At 31.8% G+C, this 8,353-nt stretch overlaps 1 pseudogene; it reads left to right on the forward strand.

The window, feature by feature from the left end:
• The first annotated feature begins 5,396 nt into the window (after positions 1 to 5,396).
• Positions 5,397 to 7,973, forward strand: LOC145032065 (pentatricopeptide repeat-containing protein At4g37170 pseudogene; annotated as a pseudogene).
• The last annotated feature ends 380 nt before the right edge of the window (positions 7,974 to 8,353 follow it).

Genomic DNA, 8,353 nt, shown 5'->3' on the forward strand with positions numbered 1-8,353 from the left:
CTTTGAGCTGACATGGGGTTCTTCCGACTCTTCCTATATCACTATGTTATTCATATTGCTCACAATGATGTATTCCATAAGCTTTTGAGGCATATTGAGACTCTCACTTTATCAATGAATATGAAGTTGATAACATTTAGTTCATTCTAATTAGTTATTAAGCCTCGTAATTGTATTATTTGTAATTTTATGGATACGTCAATGGTTTAATGCTTCCATTAAGATCCCAACCTAAGTTCTTGATCAAATCACATGAATACTAACATAAATCGTAAGAAATAAAAGATATTTGTAGAGTCCAAAATTATCTTTCCAAAAGAGTCCTTATATAGAGATAGAAGACTAATATATATATATATATATATATATATATATATATATATATATATATATATATATATATATATATATATATATATATATATATATATATATATATATATATATATATATATATATATATATATATATAAAAGACTTTATCGCACAAATGTGAGATACACCAACGACCAATTATTTAGTTGGGAGATTGAAAGCCACACCATTTAAGTTAGTTTCTTGTTTGAGTTACGTATAAAAAGAGTAGCAAGTTATGTAAAGGCAAATTTGACGTTAATAAAATACTAGAAATTCTCTTTCTTCATATGTTCTTTAGTGAATTTCAAAGTTAATCATCCTAAATGTTACAGATGTTAGGTTATATGTAGATTAAATTGCAGATGGACTGCAATTCATTTTGTGAACGTGGGTGAAATTTTTGTTTTTATACCCAAAAACTCATAATCTACATACGTAAAACCCTCAATGTACTCCACGCTTTAAAAGCTTGTACATTCACAAGTCACAAAGTAAAATTATAGATGGTCCTGATCCATATGCAATTTTAGTGACTAAAATTATAATCTTGTTTGTTTGTTTTTTGTTCTACAAATTAATTATCAAAAATGATTATTTTTGTAATTTTTTCTCAAATAAAATATTTAAATGAGGTAATTAGTAAAAACAAAGCCATAGAACTCATCAAATACATAGGTTGATAAAAAGCCATAGAACTCAATAACATATCTCTTACCATGGTAAAAAAAAAAATAGTTCAAGTTATAATCTAATATTAATAATGAAAAAGAGGTTAACAATGACCAATAATTTTTTTTATTTAAATCTATTTTTTTCATTTTCAGGTAATAATTTTTTCTAAAATCATCTTCTATTATCCATACAAATAAGTTTTGTTTATTTCTAATTAATGAACTTTTCAAAATCATCTAATTTCAATCATTTTAACAGGTTATAACTATTATCTAATTACGTGATTAAAATAAAACAGTCTTAAAAGGCTTATTATCTAAAAATGGATAATTTACAAACCATTAAGCGACTAAAATATACGATTTTGAAAAATCCATTACCTAAAAATGGGAGTGACGAAAAATAGACAAACATAATAGTTCATTGATCATTTTTTAACCTTTTCTCTATTAATAATCTAAAAAACATTTTTCAATGGTGTTGCTCTTATGTGAAATAAGGAAAAAAAATACTAAAAAACTTTCTAATTAGCAAATACATAGTTTCTTGAGTGCACAAGTCAACAAATCGTTTAAGTTTAAAATAAGTTCATATCATCCCAACGATATAAAAAGCTTTGCATTGGTGTTGTTTTTAATTATGTTCAACTTAAGAATACAGTTATATTGTAACATTCATAAAATTCAAGCCAATTTAAAACTTTTTCAACAAATTAAAAATCATTAATAATTACAAAGTGTTTTCAAAATAGTTTCATGTCAGAGTATCCTAGAAATCAAAATCATAAAAATGTGAAGAGTTGTACGATCACGTCTTCGCCTTCCCGCGATTATATGAAGCACCTGAAACCAAAATTGAAACTGTAAACCCAAAGTTTAGTGAGTTCCCTCAAAATACTGATACATAATAAATAATACACAAAATAACAACATGTAATGGGTCCACAACTCTACAGACTTTATTACCCATGGGCCCATAGTGTGAGTCCGACTTGCCTTTCGGGCCCACAGCTCACATCTGGTTTGCCTCCGAGCCCACAACATAAGTCTGGTTTGCTTTCGAGCCCACAACTTATGACTAGCTTGCCCTCTTCAGACCTAAGACCGAAATATAATTGATCAACCCTTAGTATGAGTCTGGCATGCTCTCTTAGCCCTCATCTCGCAACTGGAATGCTCCAAGACCCTTAAGCCCTCAGTACGAGTCTGGCATACCACTTGGTCCTCATCTCATATCTGGTATGCTAATGAGTCCTCAGTATGAGTCTGGTTTGCTCTCCCGACCCTCAGCTCATATATGACATACTCCAGGGTTTGTTGGTCACCGCACAAAGCAGTGCAACATCAACCGAACCCACACAACATGTCTACATATACAACTAATTGCACATATATATAATCAAACAATAACATAGGTAATCCTACAGATCTACCAAACTGGCATAGCAAAATAGCATGTATCACTATCCCATACTCAACATATCATTAACTACTAGGATATCAAATCTAATGGGCCGGTATTGGTGCCTTTGAGCTCTTAGTATAGTGAGGATAACTCATCTCGCACTGCTGAAGTCATGCGGGCAAAACCCTAGCTGCTGGATGACATATTCCCGAACTGTCAACATGAAAACCACACCCAATTAATAATTAGGTTCTAATACATAACCATAAGTCCATGTTTGGTTTAGGGTTAGGGTTTCGGGAGGGTTAGATATCCGACTCCCATGAAACATCACCCCATAATGACAACAATAGCCCCTCCTTTTCCCTTTTCTTTCAAAATAGATCAATAACTTACCATTTAAACCCTGCCTCTTGAAATCATTTACAAATTATGTCCGAATTTTACCAAGCAGCCCCTCCCTCTACAAATCCTTTTCAATTTAGGTCCAAAATTTACACTTTAGCCCCTGCTTCCATAAATCCTTTCATATTAGGTCTAAATGATACAAACCACCCCCTGTCTTCTGAAAATCTTTACAAAATAAATCCCGAAACTTACACATTTAACCTTAAGTTCTAAAATTGTGACAATTAACTCCTCGAGACCAACCCTTGCTATATAATTATTGATTTTAGGGCTACTATTCGTTCATTAATTTGTTTATTTATTTATTCAATAAACGGGGTGTTACATATATCATCCCAACAATATAGAATGTTAGCAAGACTTCAAAACCACAAACAATTGTCCATATATATCTTATACGACATGTATTTAAATTTTAAAAGTCCCAAAGCATTTGTTAGAACATGAGAACATAAAACGATGGTCACAGGTCTCTTTAGTTACGAATATAAAATAATAAAATATCACAATTAATAGATATTAATTATAACTTTTAATGTCTTTGAATTACAACATAATTCCCAAACATTAAGTAAAGTTAACTATGGCTAATATATAAACCTATAAACTTCAAATTTTTTGCTATGATGTTATAAACATTTAGAATACTTAAAGATCATTTAATTAGAGTAAAACACCAAAACTTAATCAAAATGTTTAGGTCGCTGTTCGGCCCAATGGGCTGGCCTATGTAGTAGGCTATAGTCTGCACAAGTCTTGTTCAGTTTGTTCATGCGATGATGAGACAACCCACCGTCCAAAATTCAGGTCGTGTTTGAGTTGAGTGAAGCCTACAGGTTTAACCATAACCGACCTAATCACAATAAATATTAAGTTTGTGAAATTAGTAGATGTTTATGATTTTGGATGTAGTAATTTTATGTTACATTTTGGTAACTATAATAGAAAATTTATGAATAACCGGACATTTACTCCGTTTCAAACGGAAAGTATCTATGACTTATATGGTTTAATGATGTCACTAAATGAACTCAAGTACAATAGATATATATCAAGTTAGCATTTAATAGTTATTTAACGGATTTGGTGGAAGTCATTATTTTTTTTTTAATATCATCTGCTTAATATATATATATATATATATATATATATATATATATATATATATATATATATATATATATATATATATATATATATATATATATTCCACAATCATGTGATTAATTCAAAAGAAAATTAATACAATTTATCATTTTTTTTGTTTGCAACAATACTATTATATTAAATGGTGAAAATTGAATTAAAATATTATTAATTTCATTAAATGTGATATATATTAACATTTGACTTAGGTAAAAGATGAATAGGAAAAAAAATATAAAAGGATATTTAATTTCTAAAAAAAATCTTCCTATAATTTCTTGTTACCATTCTCCTACTCATTTGAAATTATTACATGTTAATAATATTCTAATCTATATGTCAATATTTAACGTGAATAGGAAGATAAATAGAAGGAAATTATGGAAGGATATTTAATTTAAAAAAAAAAAAAAAGATTGAGCCATACCAAAATACATATATAATTTAAGTAGATGATATTAAAAAAATTAATGATTTCTACCAAATCCATTAAATAAGTTAGATGTATAATTATATATCCATTGTGGTTGAGTTTAGTTATTGCCATCATTAAACAATATAATTTTTCATTTTTTTGAAAAGGAGGAAATATTAAAAACTAATTTGATAGATATTCATTGTACTTGAGTTCATTTATTGACATCATCAAATCAAATAAGAATTAGATACTTCCTATATGAAATGAAATATAGAAACGGAAGAAATGCACGATTATTCATAAAATTTCTATTATAATTACAAAATAAGAGGTTATGAGTAGGATAGTTTGACATCAATTTTTTTTTACCAAAACGTAACATAAGATTACTGCATCAAAAATCATATTCGTCTATTTATTTCACAAACTTAGTATTTATTGTGATTACATTCTGTCGCATTAACATAATTCCACTAATTTAACATTATAAAGCGATATATCTGATTATTCAAAAAATATCATAAAAGCAAATAGATTTTGATTTGTTACAAACAAACAATGCAGAAGTTGGTATGCATAGCACAAGTTATATGATCCGTATGAAGAATGAACTAAAATCCCCCAAAAATGTTGGAGGAATAGTGAAATAAGCCAAAACTAGAGTCCAATAGTGTCGGGTTTGAATAGAATAATTCATGTTATATGAAGCTATCATTTGATACAATTATAATGATATGTCAAAATCATCGCGATTGGCTCCAAACGAGCCGGAAACATCCATACAGGCATACATGCACAATGAAACTGAACTGTAGATCTAAAGGTATCAAACTCAATACACAATGAAATTGAATTCATACAAAATACGTAGATCTAGAGGTATCAAACTCAATAAATAAATTAAAAAAAAAAAAAAAAAGTTGTAGATTTAGAGGTATCAAACTCAATAAAAAAAAAACGTAACGATACGCAACAGACTATCATTAATCTCTTAACCTAAATTTGGAAAAAAGCAGAGTATGATTTACCGCCGGCGAATAAAAGTGCGGCGGCTTGCGGTGGCATACATTCAGACATCAAATGAAACTTGGAGGTTGTATGCATGTGGTGGTGAAATAGAAGACAGGCTGGAGGAGAAGGTGGAGGATCATGAAGAAAGCGCATGATACAGAGATGAACGCCACAACGTATACAAGTCGGAGAGCCATGGATGACGGCGGATCGTAGATTTCAGATCTCGGTGACGGAGAGAGAATGCTATTTGTTTGAAATTGAAAATTGAAAATGTGAGGCAAGAGTGGGGCGAGTGGTTGCTTTTTGTTTAGGTCGGTTTGCTTAAAATCCTACACGTGTCAATGTGTCATGCAGTTGGCAAAACGTTGTCGAGAGTGCAGCCTACAGGGTCTTTCTTCTCCGGTCTACACACCATCGGTTTGACCGACGTTTCAATACGAAATCATGAGATTGACGAGAGGCCATTTTCAAGCTTTCATTGGCTGTAGTGAACGACCTATATCCACTTCTTCTGAAACCTTTTTGAAAACTCCTAATCTTGAAAAAACTTTCTTCAAATCCCAAAACAGTGAAGATAATCTCGTAAAAAGACTATGCCGAGAAAACAAACATGAAGAAGCTATAATTAATCTATGCGAACGAGACCGTTTAACAGAAGCAATTCAAGTACTTGATCATATGCAACGTCCTTCTCCATTAGTGTATTCTAATCTTCTTAAGCTTTGTCTTCAACAGAAAGCCGTCGAAGCCACCAAAAGAGTCCACACCCACATAAAAAGATCCGGTTTTTTCCCGAGGGCATCGAGTTTAAATCAAATTATAGACTGCTACTGTAAATGTGGTAGTCTTGTGGATGCACGAATAGTGTTCGACGAAATGCAAGAGAAGGATGTGTGTTCTTGGAATACTATGGTATCAGGGTATGCAAAAGCTGGACGGCTAAAAGATGCTCCTAACCTGTTCGATGAAATGCCTGAAAGAGACAATTTTTCTTGGACTGCAATAATTTCAGGATACGTCCACCATGATCTTCCCAATGATGCATTACAGTTGTGTAGAACAATGCTAAAAGACTATAATGTTAAGCTCAACAAGTTCACAGTTTGTAGTGCGCTATCAGCTTCTTCAGCAACTCAAAGCTTAATCATTGGAAAGGAAATCCATGGTCATATTATGCGTACAGGTATAGATTCTGATGCAGCTGTTTAGAGTGCTTTATCAGATATGTATGGGAATTGTGGGAGTTTGGATGAAGCTAGACACATATTTGACAAAACTTCAGATAAAGACGTAGTTACATGGACATCAATGATTGATCTGTATTTCAAACATGGGAAAAGGGAACAAGGGTTCCTCTTCATAACGAATTCACATTTGCAGGGATATTAGATGCTTGTGCACATCATAACACAGAAAGTTTAGGCAAACAAATACATGGGTATATGACACGCATTGGGTTTAACCAATCTTCTTTTACAGCAAGTGCCCTTGTTCATATGTACTGCAAATGTGGGAACATGGAGGTTGCAGATAAGGTCTTTAAGTGGATACCAAAACCAGATTTAGCTTCATGGACTTCTTTGATCAACGGGTATGCCCAAAATGGGAAACCTCAAGAAGCTTTGAAGCTATTCGATTCATTACTTGATACTGGAATTAAACCTGATCACATCACCTTTGTTGGGGTTCTTTCGGCTTGTACGCATTCAGGTTTGGTTGATAAAGGGGTTGAATACTTTAATTCCATAAAACAAAAACATGGGTTGGATTATACCATTGATCATTATGCTTGTGTTGTTGATTTGCTTAGTCGATCTGGGAGGTTTATAGAAGCTGAAGAGATAATCAAGAAAATGCCCATGAAACCGGATAAGTTTTTATGGGGTTCTGTTCTTGCTGGATGTGGGATTCATGGGAATCTTGATTTGGCTAAACAAGCAGCAAAAGTATTGTTCAAAATAGAGCCTGAAAATGCAGCCACTTATGTCACACTCTCCAACATCTATGCTGCTGCTGGAAAATGGGGTGAAGTTGCAGAAATTAGAAAGATGATGGATGTAAATCGGGTTGTGAAGAAACCTGGAAGAAGTTGGACTGAAATTAAGAGAAAGGTGTATACTTTTTTGATGGGAGATACATCAAATCCAAGATTGAAGGAGATTCATGGGTTGTTAGGGGAGTTGCAGAAGAAGATGAGGGAAGAAGGATATGTTCCTAAGATAGATCATGTGCTTCATGATGTAGAAGAGGAACAAAAGGAGGAAAATTTATCGTATCATAGTGAGAAATTGGCTATTGCATTTGCGATTCTTGTTACTCCACCAGGAACAATGATAAAAGTGTTTAAGAATTTGAGGACTTGTGTTGATTGTCATACTGCTATTCAATACATCTCTAAAATTGAAAGTAGGAAAATTGTTGTTAGGGATTCGAGTAGATTTCATTGTTTTGAGGGTGGGAGTTGTTCATGTAAAGACTATTGGTGACTGGTGAGTTCACTCAATTAGCTGCATGATTTTCTTTATTAATAAAAATGGGAAATTTCAATCAAGAATATTCATTCATACTTTGAGTTATTCCTAAAATCGATCGATTCTTATTTAACTTTACTTTTCAAATGTATCAGAGTTATCGGTTTTTAGTATTACCTATTAATCAAAATAACCAATGTATAAGATTTTTTTAATAAAAACTAATTATAATTTTAGAAATCGTAAGTTTATTGATTTCGAATGAATAATACCAAGTAAATAAGTTATTTTTTCCTTTATATGTACATACTTTATCAAATTATCTAAGTCACACACCGACCCTTTAGTGGATATGGCTTCCATTAGATAAATCTACACAAATTGATAACAGAATGGTCCGATGTTTAACAATTTCACATCCATCTCCAAAGATCTTACCTACATTGAAAAACATAAACATTCA

Source organism: Lactuca saligna, chromosome 2 (assembly GCF_052625555.1).
Source record: "Lactuca saligna cultivar CGN05327 chromosome 2, ASM5262555v1, whole genome shotgun sequence".
Classification (NCBI taxonomy): Eukaryota; Viridiplantae; Streptophyta; class Magnoliopsida; order Asterales; family Asteraceae; genus Lactuca; species Lactuca saligna.